General features: G+C 44.7%; 1 long non-coding RNA gene across 1 annotated transcript; it reads right to left on the reverse strand.

The window, feature by feature from the left end:
- Window position 1: 1 nt before the first annotated feature.
- Window positions 2-13,666, reverse strand: LOC147506334 (uncharacterized). The gene is made up of 2 exons (XR_015220800.1): window positions 13,549-13,666; window positions 2-297 (listed from the first exon to the last, which is right to left on the reverse strand). It is a non-coding gene; the product is annotated as an uncharacterized LOC147506334 (long non-coding RNA).
- Window positions 13,667-16,479: the final 2,813 nt, after the last annotated feature.

Raw genomic sequence — 16,479 nt, forward strand, 5'->3', positions numbered from 1 at the left:
ATGACACGAAAATGCAACATTGCCATTTAATAAACTTTAACGACAAAATATAACATCCAAACTAAAACAGAAACAACCATAACATATTGTATTAATCCTCACTAGCTTAACAAAATAACATTAGAAAATAACATAAAACCACCACTCAGATTAGTGACGACCGCCGATCAGCATGCCCAGAAACTAAACCCCCGCTCTGTTCACGCTCCCGCTCCAGCTCTCCCCTTTTTTCTACTTAGATCTCTGTCTCACCTTTCGGCGCTTTCTCTTCAACCTCCTCATACGCTTCTTCTTCCACTACAAATCACAAACGTAATTGTAAAGGGGTGTTTTGGTTTTTCTTTATATGCAAAGAAGAGAGGAAAATGGGTTTAGGTTTTGGAGAGGCCGAGTTCGCTGGTGAGCGAGCTGCCTACGTATCTTCTCTTGGTTTTCAAGGGGAGAGAAGAATCAGGTCTCACGTAGTTCAAGTAGGTGGTATTTATAGGCATAAGAGAGTGTTAATCTTGGAGACACGTATACCTCTTGCACATGTGTAGGGTGGAGATTATGAATGTGTGTTAGGTTGGTTTTAGTAGGAGTTGTGTGCTGATTGGAAATTGGTGCGGTCGTCCCTATTTCTCGGTGGTGGAAAGTACAAGTAAGATTTTGGTAATGATTACATCTGGTGGTGTTTTTATCTGAGGCGTTCTGTCTCCAGCCGTTTGTTCGTACTGAGACATTCTTGAACGAGCTTAAGCGTACCACCTACATGAAGGGAGCTGCTCACAGATCGGTCTTGGAGGTCGATGTCCTGAGTTCGCTTATGCTTCGTGCATGTGCAATATTCCTTAATGAGGATATTACTCCCCTACACAGCCCCCTCTCAATAGATTGTTTATGTCTATGGAAACGATCTGCTGAGAGAAAAACGGAAGAGCGTGTGGAGCATGAGCGAGTTGTGGTGGACGATCCGACCGAGATGCCGTAAAGTTTGAATCATGTAGCATGATGATTTGGCGGGAAAAGGAAGTTGGCCCGTGATTGGCACGTGACAGAATCGTAGCAATTGGTAAAGAAACGTGTCGCCGCGTTATTCGGAACTTTTGAAAAGACAGGTCCTTGGAACACGTGTGCGGGCTAGAGCATAGGCTGTAATCATAACTTCTTGGTAACTAAACGGGCGGTTGTACAAAATCAAATTTGGGACATTCAAAAAGGTATTTCCTGTTTCCTTCTCCAGCAAAGACGCAAGCTAGGGTTTCTCAGGTGAGTGCTTCTGCTGCTGTTGCCTTTTCATTTTCAATTTGCTTTCCTCTTGTTCAAGTGCGATTTGTTGAGTAGGTAGGTCAGTGTTAGGTTGTAGGGTTTAAGCTTGGGTAGTTGATAAGAAGGAGATGTCATAATGTCTGATTCTGATGATACTCGATCGGAAGAGGTTCGGGAGGTTTCATTAAGTTGTGGTGAGTATGAGGATGATAATGAAGAATCGGTGAGTGTTGGCATTCAGATTGAGTTGGATGAGGAAGTTAGGATAGACGAGGGTAATACTCGATCTGGGTCGGAAGGTGCTGTGGCCAGTACGTCAGGTCGAGGGGAGAGTTCGTCATCAAGTGAGTTGCCCCCTAGGACGGTAGATCATCGTGCTGCGAGCTCGTTCCCCAAACTGAGGGCAACTTATGGGATCAACGTTCCTGACCTGGAGATATACGAACCACGGTTGAGTGAAAATGTACGTAGTGAGGAGTACAACCTGCCGAATGGTGGGATAATCATTTGTGAAGGCCAGCTGAGAGCGTTTATGCAAATACCGTTCTCGAAACTGGTTTGTGACTTCTTGGCTCATTGTTGGAAGTCTCCTTATCAGTTTGTTGGTAACACCTGGCGACTGTTTAGGGTGTTCGACCTGTTGAATGCGAGTGGGGAATACGACATAGGGGTATCCGACATAATTGAGCATTATGTTGTGAGGCGATCTGGTAATCTGAACTTTAGTTTGCAAATGATGACAACGCGTTCTGCTATGATTGACGGTGTAAGCAACGAGGCCTAGACAAAGAGGCCGTTGCTGCTAGTTGGCAACTACTGTGTTAGCGGATGTAGGTTGCAAACTAGGATTTGTAACATATCCGGTGGGTAGGAATGTCTTTCTTTTGTCGCTTTACTTGGTGATTTACTGTTATTCTAACTAGCCCATGTCTTTGCTTTGTTTTGTAGATTTTTCTGTGAAAATGCGAACTGATCGTGGGGAGATAGAGAGGTTCGTGCGGCTGACTCGAGCAGAAAAACAAGTGAAGCTGCCCGAATTTGCTCATTTCTTTGTGGAAAAGGGTGGGCCTGCGATCCGGGAAAAAAGAAAGTCTCAAAAGGACCGAGCTCGAGGTCCGACTAGGCGAGGGGTGATGGAGATGCGCGCGAGTGATTTGGTAACGCGGGAAGATAGGAATCGGACTCGTGGCGGCTTGAGACGACCCTCTGGAGGTGGTGCTTCAGGGGCTAGTAGGTCGAGCTCCGTACCTGAAGGGGGGTCGATCGATGCTCCTATAGAGTTGGAGACGGTGGTCTTCAACCCTCATGTAAGGAGCAGGTCGGAGAAGAGAAGAAATGATGCCTCTGAGCAAGATGCTGCCCGAAGTTGCCAAAGTAGAGTGACACGTTCTTGGGGAAAGCTCCAGCGCGGGGGGCGGTTCTGGTGGTGGTCAGGCTGGTGCTACGGTTGCTCGCCGGAGTCGGGTGCGACCGGAGCAGGTCATGGACTTGGCCAACTTTGGGGCGGGGTCTAGTCCGTCTCCTGCGGTGCGAGAACCTAGTCCGCTGGCGAAAGCGAAGGGTCCCCGCAAAGCGAGTGGAAAATCTGTTATGGTTGTTGATGACTTGGAGTCACAGTTTGTGTATTTAGACGACAACGGGGTTCAACGAATTGTGAGGAACTGATTGTAGCTTCAGGTCAAGTAAGGTATTGGCCTGTCTGCTAGAACAGATAGCTCTGGACGGCAACCGTAAAGAGTTGGATGAGAGAGGGTTGGCTGATAACCTAAAGCGGATGGAAATTACGCAATGTCTGGTACGTGGATTTGTCCCCCTTTGATGTATCTGTTCACTTATGTACGCTACTGTGACCTGGTTATTAACATATGTGTGCAATTGCAGCTTGTAAGTGGGTTTCAGAAGTTGAAGGAGATTGCTCAGTTCGCGGAGGCAGATAAAGAAGTTGTGGTGAAGCTGTCAGACGAGCTGAAAAACGTTCAAGACGCCGCTAAGATGGAATGTGAGGAGCTTGAAGACCTGAAGAAAGCACATCAAGCTCGAACCGCAAAGATGCCGAAAGATACCGGGCGAAGATCCGAGGCAAAACTACAAGGTCTTTGAAGAGAACGCCCCGGCAAATGATGGAAATTGGTAGGCTTTGAACGGCACGCCTTTACACCGCAAAGAAGGTTACTCAGACGCCTTCACGGAAGCCTATGACGACCTGGATGCTGACTTTGTTGAGCTGGAAGCGGACTATAAAGCTTTGAAGGAGGAGCACGCACGCAGGATGTCTCGTACCACAATGGAACAGGTGCAAGGAGATGTCGGTAGTGTTCTTGATTCTTCAGTGGTCGTGCCAGAGGCCGTGATACCGCGAGCTGAAGTTGCTACGTCTGATGTGCTCATGAGTTTGGACTTGGATGGAGTGTCTGTTGTGGTTGACGAGAGGAATGCTGAAATTGACGAGTCACTTGTGCCTGGAGAGCTAGTTGTTGCGCCTAGAGATGGCGAGTTGTAAGTTTGTGTTGTTGATCTATCTGCTTGTAAGCTGTGATACAATAGAGCTGGTTTCCTGGGGTAACCTGGGCAGTTCGCTTTTCTTGCTTTTATGTGCTATCACTTTGAACGATCTGGTATCCCGTACTGGTTTGGGGTAGCCATGTGATGACGAGTATTGCTTAGCCGGGTTGGATTTCCTGAGTAGGCTCAGCAACTCGGCTAAGGAACGAACTGTGGTTGTGGCCTGTCTGAACAGGTCGTTGTTTGCTTATATGCTATGCTGGTTGTTTGTTTCCCTACTGTGTGTGTCGTTTGCTTGATTGTATTTACGAACGGTGATACTGCTATAACTATGCATGTCGGATGTATTGCGGTGATAACTGACCTGCAAGTAACCTGTAGGCTTGCATGAGCGTATTGTCGTTAAATTATCTTCAGCTTTAGGTGTCGCCCGTAATGATGTTACCAGATCGCTGGGATCTTATACATAGAGTAGGACGTATTGTGTTCTGTTTATTGCCGCAAACGGCAGTATTTCCTCACGTGCGTGACACGTGTAGGAAAACGAGCGGTTCAAGGAACGTAATGATGGCGGGCAGATGGCGTTTGGCGTCTCAAGGTAATTATGAAGTGCTTAGGGAAAAGACGTTACATAATAAGTAAATTGTTCGTAGAATACCAAAGGTATTTGCTTGGCTTCTTGTCGTAGCTCCTCTCTGCCCTATTGCTCTGCCCTATCGCTGTGCACTACCTTCATTACTGCTTCTACAGGTACGTTTATTTTCATTTGTGAATGTTATTTCTTTGAGAAGGAGTTGGTGTATAACTTTAACTCATGCAGTAGTATCTCTGTTCGTAGGTTTGACCATGGCAAGGTGCCGCCCATATGTGAGAGGAGAAGGGAGTATGAGAGAGACTTCGCCTCTGATAATGGAGGAGATGGAGTTCGATCCTCATGTGCATGGTGATCGTGGTAAAAAAAAGGTTGTTGCTGTAGGAGCCAAGGGCAACAAGCGACCTAGGAGAGCTGGTCGTCCGGCTGGTGGCATTGTGTTTAGGTCGCCTCGGTGTAGGTGACTCGATCGTCACGCCATGAGGAGCGAAGAACTGAGGCAAAAGGTTGCCAAGTCAGTCCGGTGAGAATTCGTTCCTCGATTCGGGATGTGGGGAGCGAATTCTACTACACCGGGAAGACGGGGAAGAAGCGTCATGATGAAACGCTTTTAGATCAGTAGCTTCCACTCGGCACCCATAGCGACTAGCCTCCTGAAGGGGATCGTGTTGGATGGGGACAAGGCGGAGGTGAAAGATGAAGATATGGGAACGTTGTTAGGGACGATGGATATGGCCGCTTGTTTGGTGAGCTTCTTATGCGCTAAGTTGTAGTGTCTATTTCCAGGGCAATTTTGATCTTTAACCCTGTACGTGCAGTTTCTTGCAGGGTATGATAAACTGAAAGATGCCGCGGCAACACGCCAGATCGATGATAACCCTCACGCCGAAATGGGATGTATCGCGAGCCGCGTGGGGGTGACAAGAGGAAGCTAGAGGTGATGACCAACAAGTATCGAATCGTCGCCGCCGAACGCCATGTTGGTTATAGATATGACTGATCTAAAGGGGGAGTTAGCTGAGGTGACTGCGTATGCCAAAAAATGTCAAAGGGTAGCAGCACGCGAAAGCAATGTATATGATACCATGGCTCGCCCGAATATATACGCCCGACGAGAAGTATCACGTCCTGAAGAAAGCGACTGAAGACGAGGAGCAAGGGCAAGGTATGCACGTGATGCTGAGATCTGCGCGGCACACTGCTTCTACTAGTGCGGCCCCAAAAGATAAGCATGTCTTGACTGATGTTTAATGATGCAATCTATCCTTGTCTATTTCAGTGAAAAATTGTGAGTGTTGTTTACGTTCTCCTCTCTTATATGAGAGTTAACAATAGAGCTGTGTCTTCAGGCTTGCCTGAGCAGTTCGCTACTTTGGTACAGAGAACTGGTTTCCACGGAAGTGGCAGTTCGATGCGTTGTTAAATTTGTAATAGACACCGATCTGGATTTCCTGGGTAGTCCCAGCAGATCGGTGGATGTAGTTGTTGTGGCGTTGGCCAAGTATTGCTACTGATTGTGTTTAGAATGCATGTTTCTAGTTAATTGCTTGTAGTTAGCATCCTGCTTATTATGCATGGGGCTTGAAATAATTGAGGAGCTTGAGACTTAGATTAGAGACACATTTTGCCTGTGATTAGCGCTTTCTTCCTTGTTCATCATGTTATAAGAGAAGAAACGCTGGGAGCATTCTAGATAATCTGAGTCTAGAATTAAGAGTTCTCTACTAGGTGCATTGATCTGAGCTTAGAAGTAATACTCAAGAGAGTGTTTTGCTCAGGCAGAGCGTGTTGGCTTATAGAAGCATAATGCTCATGGAGAACGTTCTCATATGGTTGAACCTAGAAGTATAGGTTCTTCGACGAGTGAGGTTTGGAGAGGCTGTAGAGCCTGTAAGCTCCAAAGAGTTGTCTGCTCACGGAGAGTGTTCTCGTATGGTCGATCCTAGAAATATAGGTCCTCAACGTGACAAGACTTGGAGAGGCTGTGGAGCCTGTAAGCTCCAGAGAGTTGTCTGCTCACGGAGAGCGTTTCTACTCGTTTGGTCGATCCTAGAAATATAGGTTCTCGACTTGACAAGACTTGGAGAGGCTGTGGAGCCTATAAGCTCCAGAGAGTCGCGCTCCGCCTGAGAGCGTTCTCGTTTGGTCGATCCTAGAAATATAGGTCCTCGACTTGACAAGACTTGGAGAGGCTGTGGAGCCTGTAAGCTCTGGAGAGTTGTCTGCTCACGGAGAGCGTATTAGCCTATAACCGAGTATTGCTCGCTGAGAGCGTTGGACCATGTAAGTGTACTGGTCGTTCTTTCGGTACGAATTGTATGACTTTTCGATGCAAGTAAATGGAGTAGATTGTAATAGGCAACATAAGAAACTTAACCTTGAGTTTATACTAAATGAAAAATGGAATATACATCATCAGTGATTTTACTGATAAATTTTTTTTAGCAGATAAGTATTCCAAGGGCGAGGTAACAATTTCCCCTCTTGGGTCTTTATCCAGTATGCTCCATTGCCAACAACGCGTTCCACGATGTATGGGCCTTCCCACGTAGGTTCTAACTTGGAGTCATCTTGCGTCTTTTTTAGCACTAGATCACCAGGCTAAAAAGCTCTAGGATGCACTCGTTTATTGTAGGAGTTCTTCAGAGTTTGTTGATAAGATGCGATCCTGATGGCGGCTAAGTCACGCCTCTTCTAGCAAGTCGACCTCTCGTGCTAAAACGGAGTCATTGTGTCCCGACTCTACGAGCTCTGACCGAGTCGTAGTGACTGTCAGTTCGGTGGGAATTACAGCTTCTGTGCCATAACACAAGGAGAATGGAGATTCGCCTGTACTAGACCGAGCTGTAGTGCGATGAGCCCACAAAATGTTCTCCAACTGATTTGGCCATTAGCTCTTGTTCTTTTCAATCTTTTTCTTCAAATTTTCTAAGATTGCCTTGTTGATGGCTTCTGCTTGACCATTACTATGGGCGTACTATGGAGTAGAGAATGCATGAACGATCTTCCACTTGACTAGAAATTCTTTAACTGTTCTGCCTTTGAATTGGGAGCCATTGTCCATCACTAGTGTATGTGGCAAACCAAACCTGGTGATGATGTGAGTCCAGATGAAATTTCTGACATGTGACTCTTTGACATGCGCTAAAGGAATGGCTTCGACCCACTTAGTGAAATAGTCGGTTGCAGCTAAGACGAAGCGGAAACCAGTGCTTTTCTATGGGATGAACGGTCCCATGATGTCCATGCCCCACATGTGAAATGGCCATGGGCTCGCTATACTGATCAGCTCGCGAGCGGGATGGATGATGTTGTGGCCAAATGTTTGGCATTTTATACACTTGAGGACGTATGCTTTGGCATCGATCTGCATAAGGGGCCAAAAGTATCCTTGGGAAATTGCTTTGTGGGCTAAAGAGCGACCGCTGGCATGATTTCCACATTCTCCTTCATGGATTTTCGCAAAAATCAACTGACCCTGTTCTGGAGTAATGCACCGCAAGTGTGGTCCACCAGCAGATTTCCTGAATAACTTGTTATGAAGTAAGCAATAACGACATGCTAGATATGGGATTTGCGGCCTTGATGCACGCTTCTATGGGGCGCCATCTTGGATGTAGTCTATGATGGGCTGCATCCATGTCTGACTCAACTGATTGGTAGAGAGAGGGAATAGATCGCTTATTGCTAGGGCATGCTCGACTTGGTACGCATGTCGGTCAACTACTTCAATGAGTAGTTGTCTTGGGACGCAGTTCAGTGTTTGAGTGGCTAAGTAAGCTAAACTGTCTGCGTGACGGTTCTCGTCACGCAAAAAATGATGTATGGTAGCTTTCTTGAAAGAAGGCAGTAAATAATGAACAATTTGAAGATATTTCGAAAGGTTATCTTCATGGGTAGTGTACTCTTTTGCAACCTGGCGAACGACCAGTTGCGAGTCACTAAAGACTTGAAGTTCCCCGACACCGAAGCATGGCGCCATCTGAGAAGTCCCATGATCAATGCTTCGTACTCTACCTCGTTGTTGGAAGTTGCGAAGTTGATTCGAACTGACTTCTCTACCATAGTTCCATCGGGTGACACTAAGACGACCCCGATGCCACTCCCGCCAGGGTTGTTAGAGCCATCTACAAAGAGAGACCAGATTGATTTGATAGGTTCCTTTGTGTCTGCGAGCTCCGTTTCTGGTTCCCAATTTGGGTCATCGACAGGGAAATCTGCTAAGAAATCTGCGACGACTTGACCTTTCTGAGAAGTTCGAGGTACGAACTCCAGGTGGTGTTCGCCGAGCTCTTCGGCCCATACTGCCATACGAGTAGTCTTGTTTTCTTTGTGGAAGATTTTCTTCAAGGGGAGGTCGGTAAGTACTTTGATCGGATGTGCTTGAAAGTACGGCCTGAATTTTCTTGCCGAATACAACAAAGCAAGTACGACTCTTTCAAGGAAAGAATAATTCTTTTCAGTTGGCGTGAGCGTCTTACTTGTAAAGTAGATCGGTTTTTTGGAGTTGTTCTCCTCTTTGAAGAGAACTGAGCTGATGGCGAAGTCTGATATTGCCAAATAGAGCCCCAATGTTTCTCCATCTGTTGGTTTGGCTAAGATGGGAGGCGTGGTGAGGTACTCTTTGAGAGTGGCGAATGCTTGGTGGCATTGATCGTTTCATGAGAACTGCTCTCCTTTTTTGAGGAGTTGTAGGATCGGTCGGCACTTGTCTGATGCCCTGGATATGAATCGGTTGAGTGCAGCGACCATGCCTGACAACTTCTGTATATGTGGATCGGGCATGTCTAAGAGCGCTCGGATTTGGTCTGGATTTGCTTCGATCCCTCGCTGTGATACCTGATATCCTAGAAATTTTTCGGAGGACTCTCCAAAGAGGCATTTCTCTGGGTTCAACTTCATTCGAGTTCGACAAAACCTGGAGAACGCTTGCTCAAGGTGAGTGAGGTGGTCACCTGCTTTCTTGCTTTTGATGACCATGTTGTCGATGTAAACCTCCATGGTATCTCCTAACATATCCTGGAACATGTCAGTTACCAAACGTTGATACGTCGCTCCAGCGTTCTTAAGGCCGAACGGGAGGACGTTGTAGCAATAAATTCCTTGCTCTGTAATGAATGAGGTCTTCTCTTGATCCTCCTCAGCGAGTGGGATTTGGTTGTATCCGCTATACGCGTCCATGAAGGAGAGGAGCTCATGACCACAGGTTTGGTCGACAAGTCGGTCAATGCGAGGTAGGGGAAAACTATCTTTCGGTGCTTCTTGATTGACATTCGTGAAATCGACGAATAGGAGAACTGTTCCATTCTTTTTGGGGACCGCAACGATGTTGGCGATCCAGTCTGGATAGTCTACCTTTCTGATGAAACCGACTTGCTTGAGTTTGTCGACCTCGTCGTTGATGGCTTTCTGGAATCGCAGGGATAGTCGGCGAGGCCGTTGGCGAACTGGTCTAGCATTGGGATTTACATTTAATCTATGACATGTTACATTAGGATCTATATGCACATCTATATACTGAACAAGCAAAACATCTTTATTCATGGATAAGAAGTTTACAAGGTGGGCCTTACTTGTGGGGTCAAGATTAGCCCTACATAGACGAACTTGGGGTCGTCTTACGTTCCCTCCTAGATTCACACGCTCTTTTTCTGCAGCTGGGGGTGTTGCTTCTGATGGCGCTGTGTCTTTTGGCGATTCGATCTCTGGGAATGCTTTATCGCTCTGAGAGACGGTGTGATTGACAGCTGAGGTTGTAGCGACCTCTGTGGCGACAACAACATGGGTAGGCGTGATCTCTGGAACCGGGGCTGGTTGCCTGATGCTTGATGGTGCGGCTTCTGGTGTCGTAAATGGTGGCCCGACAACATCTGATGCGACCTCGGGGGCTTTGATCGATGGAGCGACGGATACTGAATTGGCATCTGAGGTCTTGGCTGGTGAACTAACGACTACTGGAGCGATTGCAGGCGTCTGAACAGGAGAGAAGATCTTCTTGCAGGAGCCCCCAGCGTTCTGCGGTGTAGTTAGGACTTTGACTCCGGCAACTAAGTCGTCCGCCATTGTATAACTGGTGGGCTCGTGCTTTGTGATGATTGGTACACTGACGGTCTTACTTGCTGACAAGATTTGATTACAATGATACGCTTCGAGCTGATTGCTGCGAAGTTCCATCATTCCTCTAGGGCCTGGAAAACAGAGAACTTGATGCAATGTTGATGGTACAGCTTGCATTTGATGGATCCAACACCGTCCTAGTATGGCATTGTAGGACGACTGGATGTCTAGAACGGTCGTGTATTGCGGTGACTTTGTCTTCTCGAGACCCTACCGATACTGGGAGTATGATGTCACCGACGGGGTCGGCCCTGGAGCCATTGAACCCGTAAAGGGGGGCAATTGGATCTATAAGGACTGATTTGGGTAAGCTCATCTCTTGAATGGTGTGGTAGAAACGTATCGTCGCATCGAACTCCCGAATTGGTCGGGATCAGATGCTTTAACTGTCCAGTTGCTAATCTTGACATGGACGACAAGTGCGTCATTATGAGGGAGGCAGACCTTGTTGAGGTCGGCCTTTGTGAAAATGATATCTCCTGTGTTGCGACTTGAGCTTCGCGGGGCGTGTACTGCCTGGGACGTGAAATGATACACTTCCTGAAGGGCGCCAACACGACGTCTTTTCTCTCTGGAGGAGGTTACAGAATCGTCTGGGAAGGTAATCATATGAATGGTTCTAGCATTGTCGAGATCTGACGAGTGTGGTCTTCGCTCGTGGCGAGAACGGTCTCTGGGACGTCCTCTGCTTTGAGGGCGAGCTTGAACCTCTTGGTGGTTACGGCGAGGCAGAGATCGACTGCATACTCGGCGAGCCATCAGTTTATGGCGCAAGTCGCCGTCAGGAATGTTGGTGTACTGTTTTATATGACCATCTTCCACGAGGTCCTGGAGATAGTGCTTAAGCCCCCAGCACGCATTGGTTTCATGGCATTTTGCTTTGTGGAATCTTGTGATGAGGGCTTGTCGTCGATCTATTGGTTGCCTCACATCCGGGTCGAAAAATATGAAGCTCATTGATCTTGTCCAAGATGTAACCGGGGCGCGGTCAAGACAAATGACGATGAAGTCTCTGCTGTTGTCCGATCGGGTGCCTGCCTTTGGTACAAGCGACCTAGAACGCTTCTTGGCACGCGGGGTGTGATCAGAGATCGTTGCCACCTCCTGGTCCTCGGCTAAGCCATGGAGCTTCAAACTTTCTTGCAATTTAATATACTTGTCTACCCGAGCGTACAGTTCGGACAGCGTTTCTGGGCGCTCTTTCATCAATGATCTGGAGAGGTCGGTATTACGCACTCGACAGGCGTTAGAAAATACCAGTGTGGCAAAAGACTCTTTCAGGCCGCTTTCCATACATAACAGTTCTGCCTTGAACCGTCCTAAGAATTGGCGAATGATTTCATCTTCCCTGAATGATAGCTGGAACCATAGAACAAAATATCAGGATATGAGTATTTATCGATATTCAATTTCTGGATATGTATCGTGGATATATCCCCCTCTTTGGGGATATTTGACATTATTTCACATGCAAATATCGTGAATATATCCAAAATATCGACAAATATCGTGGATATTGTGGATATTTTTTTGATATATCATGATACATTATTTATATTTATTTGAAATATAATGGTAAATATTAAATAAAATTGTTATATACACAAAATATCGCCAAACATCTCCAAATATCACAAAATATCTCCAAATATCACAAATACCGTCGAAATATCACCGATATTTGCAGTCGTATATATCTCTGAACATATCGTGATATTTATATATCTTTCTCTGAAATCTGGATAGATATCCCAAAATATCGCAATATATTGGGATATTTTGTACTATGGCTGGAACAGTGAGTCAAGATCCGCTTTCTTTAGATGCAGTTGTTGACCGCGTATTGGTAAAGCAAACGATCGAAAATTTGCTCAAAGGTTTTGATGGAATCAGACTCAAGTGAGAAAAACTAATCAAGTGCACCATCCTTGAGACTAGCTGGAAATAATCGACAGTGAAGGTGATCAAACTCGGGTGAACTGTAGAGCGCCAGACTTTGAATGTATCGAGCCACATACTGACCGGGGCACGTACTGCCATCGTACATTGGGAAACGTGGCTGAATAAAATCTTGTGGAGAGGGTTTATTGAGGACCTCGGCACTGGACGGAGATGCGCGGTATGTCTTGAGCATTTTTTGAACAATCTGGGTCGCATCCTTTTTGACTGCACTCTGGCCGATCCTTTGCAATAATTCGTTAATCTGTTGATTAACTTCGTTGATGCCATTCTCAGCGACGTTACCGATTGGTTGTTGTTGGTAAGCATCTACCTGTGCTCGTAAAGCAGCATTTTCTTGCCTGAGCAAGGAAATGCTCTCATTTGTTAAGCCCAGCTGGTTTGCGAGGTTTTGAACTTGAGCTTCGAGGCTTGCCATGCTTCGTGGGCTTGAGAATTGTTGGTTTTTGAGTTGAATGAAAGTGATTTCTCAAGTAATCGAAACCACAGACGGCGCTAATGTAAAGGGGTGTTTTGGTTTTTCTTTATATGCAAAGAAGAGAGGAAAATGGGTTTAGGTTTTGGAGAGACCGAGTTCGCTGGTGAGCGAGCTGCCTACGTATCTTCTCTTGGTTTTCAAGGGGAGAGAAGAATCAGGTCTCACGTAGTTCAAGTAGGTGGTATTTATAGGCATAAGGGAGTGTTGATCTTGGAAACACGTGTACCTCTTGCACATGTGTAGGGTGGAAATTATGAATGTGTGTTAGGTTGGTTTTAGTAGGAGTTGTGTGCTGATTGGAAGTTGGTGCGGTCGTCCCTATTTTCCGGTGGTGGGAAGTACAAGTAAGATTTTGGTAATGATTACACCTGGTGGTGTTTTTATCTGAGGCGTTCTGTCTCCAGTCGTTTGTTCGTACTGAGACATCCTTGAACGAGCTTAAGCGTACCACCTATATGAAGGGAGCTGCTCACAGATCGGTCTTGGAGGTCGATGTCCTGAGTTCGCTTATGCTTCGCGCGTATGCAATATTCCTTAATGAGAATATTACTCCCCTACAGTAATAAATAAATAAAATGAATCATCAATCACATGTGTTTAAAAGTTATAAATGAATAATAAATGTTATCAGAGAAGGTTGTGGTATTGTTACCTTGGCCCTCATGATGGTTTGAGATGTTTTTTTTTTCTCTATGCAAAACCCTAAGCTGAAGATAGACGACTGGGGAAAATGTGAAAAATGAGGATTGGATTGGGTTCGCTTTGTATTTTGCTTCAACCCTAACCGTTTATTGGACCTGGGGCTTTAAGTTAAGGTAAAGTGGGCTTGAGTTGGATGGGCTTAACCGGTAATTAAACCCATTTAAAGGAGGGATACATGCGGTCGGGTTTGGAGTCGGGTATTTTGTTGAGAAGTGTGACCAAACTCTACCCTAACTCTATATTTTGGATACCCATCGGGCTCGGGTTCAGATTTCGGGTAGGATAAAGCCCAGTATAAATGAAGAAAGAAGACAATAAGAAATTTTATTTGAAATATATATCTACATTCTATTCCTTCTTCGGCTATCCACCAATCCTTCAAACAAAATAAAATTTCTAATGAACTTGGAAGTAATTATCACCTATACTCGGACATAATTATTTGATATGATTTAAAAATAGATGGACTCATAATGAACTATAGACACATGATCACGTGCAATTACTGAAAAAATTAGAAATTCCGACATAATTTTTTTTATAATCTAATATATTAAATAACTCATAATTGTAAACATGAATGAGATCATAATTTAAATATTTATCTAACTCATTCTTTTATATGAGATTAGTAGTATGCAATTGAAACCGGATTTGGAGTTTGATTTCGGTCCGAGTTAGATTTCGGGGTTTTTAGCCCTTTTAACGGGTTTAAGGCTAAATTATCAGGTCGGGCTCGGGTCAAATTTAGAAAGTGTGACCAAACCCTACACTATGTATTTTAGTTTGGGTTTGGGTTCGGATTTTGTCGGATTGGGATAGGATTCGGTGCTGGTATTTTGTTCGGGTTTTGGGCGGGATGGACATCCCTAGGTCCAAGCCTCCGAGGTGCGTTAGATGTAAGACCTTTGACAATTTTCGAAGTGAAGTAGGATTGAAGTGTGGCGCAACTGTCACCCTTCACTAGGGGCTAGGCGTATTGAATGGGGAGAAATGTATTGGTTAGCTGCTAGCTGCATTTGCATTTCATGTTTCCACATTCATGTTTGACTGTTGGGCATTCGCCAACTGCTTAGCACCCGAATCATGACTGTTGGGCCTCCCAACCTGATTTTGAGACGCCAATACCAAACGAAGTTAGAACCCGAATCATGCACTTGAAATTGTATTTATTGGGCCAGCCTCCCAACCGCTAGCATTTTGCACACAAATTATTTTGCGATTTATTTGATTGCTGTACAGGACAAGAGTTGTTTACAAGGCTTATTTGACACCAATGTGGCGTGTCCAAATAGGATGTCGTACAGGACCTTGTATCACATCGACTGATCTACATAGGTTCGAGTGCAATTGAACCATCACTTTGACGATTAAATGGACCAAAATTTGGAGCATTCCCAATATAGGTGAAAAAGAAGGGAATGTAAAAAATTTTAGTACTTTTTAGTGCAAAATTAGTGACCAATGCAGAGGTGAAAAAGATGGTAACTATTTTCCGAAGTCATTCTTAGAGTGAAACCTTCAACCGAGATAGTGGTTGATTTGTAAACTTCGGACGGAATATTGGATTCCGTTTCGTGTGTTTTATTTAAAAAGTTTTTTTTTTGGACGGAATATTTTATTCCATCTTGCATGATTTTTCGTTTTTTTTTTTTAAATTTTAGACGGGATGTTTCATTCTATCTAGAGCGTTTTTTCGATTTTTATGTCCAGACGGAATCTAACATCCCGTCCGAAATTATTTTTCACTTTTGTATTGCACAACTTTACCTTATTTTTCACCAAAACGGTGATAAAAGAAAAAACTGACTACATGGAAATGATAAGAGGGGGAAAAAATTCATTTGCATTGGGAATGCTCTTAACAGACCCCTAAAATCCTAAATGTTAATATGGTTATCCACTCATCCATACAATTTTGAGTGATCACTTCCATTATAGAGCTTTGAGCATATTTTGTCATGACATAATTCACATCTTCAGCATTATAAGTTTGATGGTAAGTTGATGTCTACTGTCTACATGAAGGGTACCCCCATGAATAGCCAATGTTCGTTAATTGTTCTCGTCTCTACTGGCGATAAGCTCTAAGCGGATGCAAAACGCCCTAGTGGATTTTCTCTTTTGTTTTTTTTTGTTTATTTATTTTCAAAGCCACTGCAAGATCCCGCATATCAAACTTCACCAAAATCAATTCCTCTTCTCACTGAAGTACGCTTCTGATCCTACACTGGTAAACAAAACAAGTTTCGTACATGGCTACATTATGCAAAACGGTGAAAATGGCAATAGCAGCCCATCTAAGGAGTTGCACGCTTGTCATCACATAAAGGTTGGCGGCAGAATATTTTAATGCCAAAGGCTGCACCGGTTCAACTCTTTGAATAGGCTGGCTTATTGAATCGTAGAGATGGAGGGCAGAATACAACACACAACTTCCGGGCGTAGGAAATAGTAAACACCTCACCGTCTTTTATTATTTTCTGTGATTCTATTCCATTTTATCCCAACAGCAACTCCAAAGTCTCACAGTCTCATCCTCTCCTTTTTCATCATATCCACAATGAGAATTGCTAGCATTCTGACCCATTAAGGGGTAGGACGGTCCTGACCTACTATATGACAAAATAAACTGAATGGAGAATGACTTGACCAGTCACTTATTTTATAATTTTAGACTCTCTCCTTCGTTCTTTCTTGGTGTACAGAATCTCAACCGGACTTAATTCATCGGAAATATATATGCTCACCATCCCCAAATAAAGAAAAAAGCCGTGCAAATCCAATATATAAGTCTATCAACTTTAGCATCAATACATATATGTTAAAAATAATAATCTTGAATATTTATTTGAACCCAAACAAAATATATTAAGATTAG

Source organism: Coptis chinensis, chromosome 4, assembly GCF_015680905.1.
Source record: "Coptis chinensis isolate HL-2020 chromosome 4, ASM1568090v1, whole genome shotgun sequence".
Lineage (NCBI taxonomy): Eukaryota > Viridiplantae > Streptophyta > Magnoliopsida > Ranunculales > Ranunculaceae > Coptis > Coptis chinensis.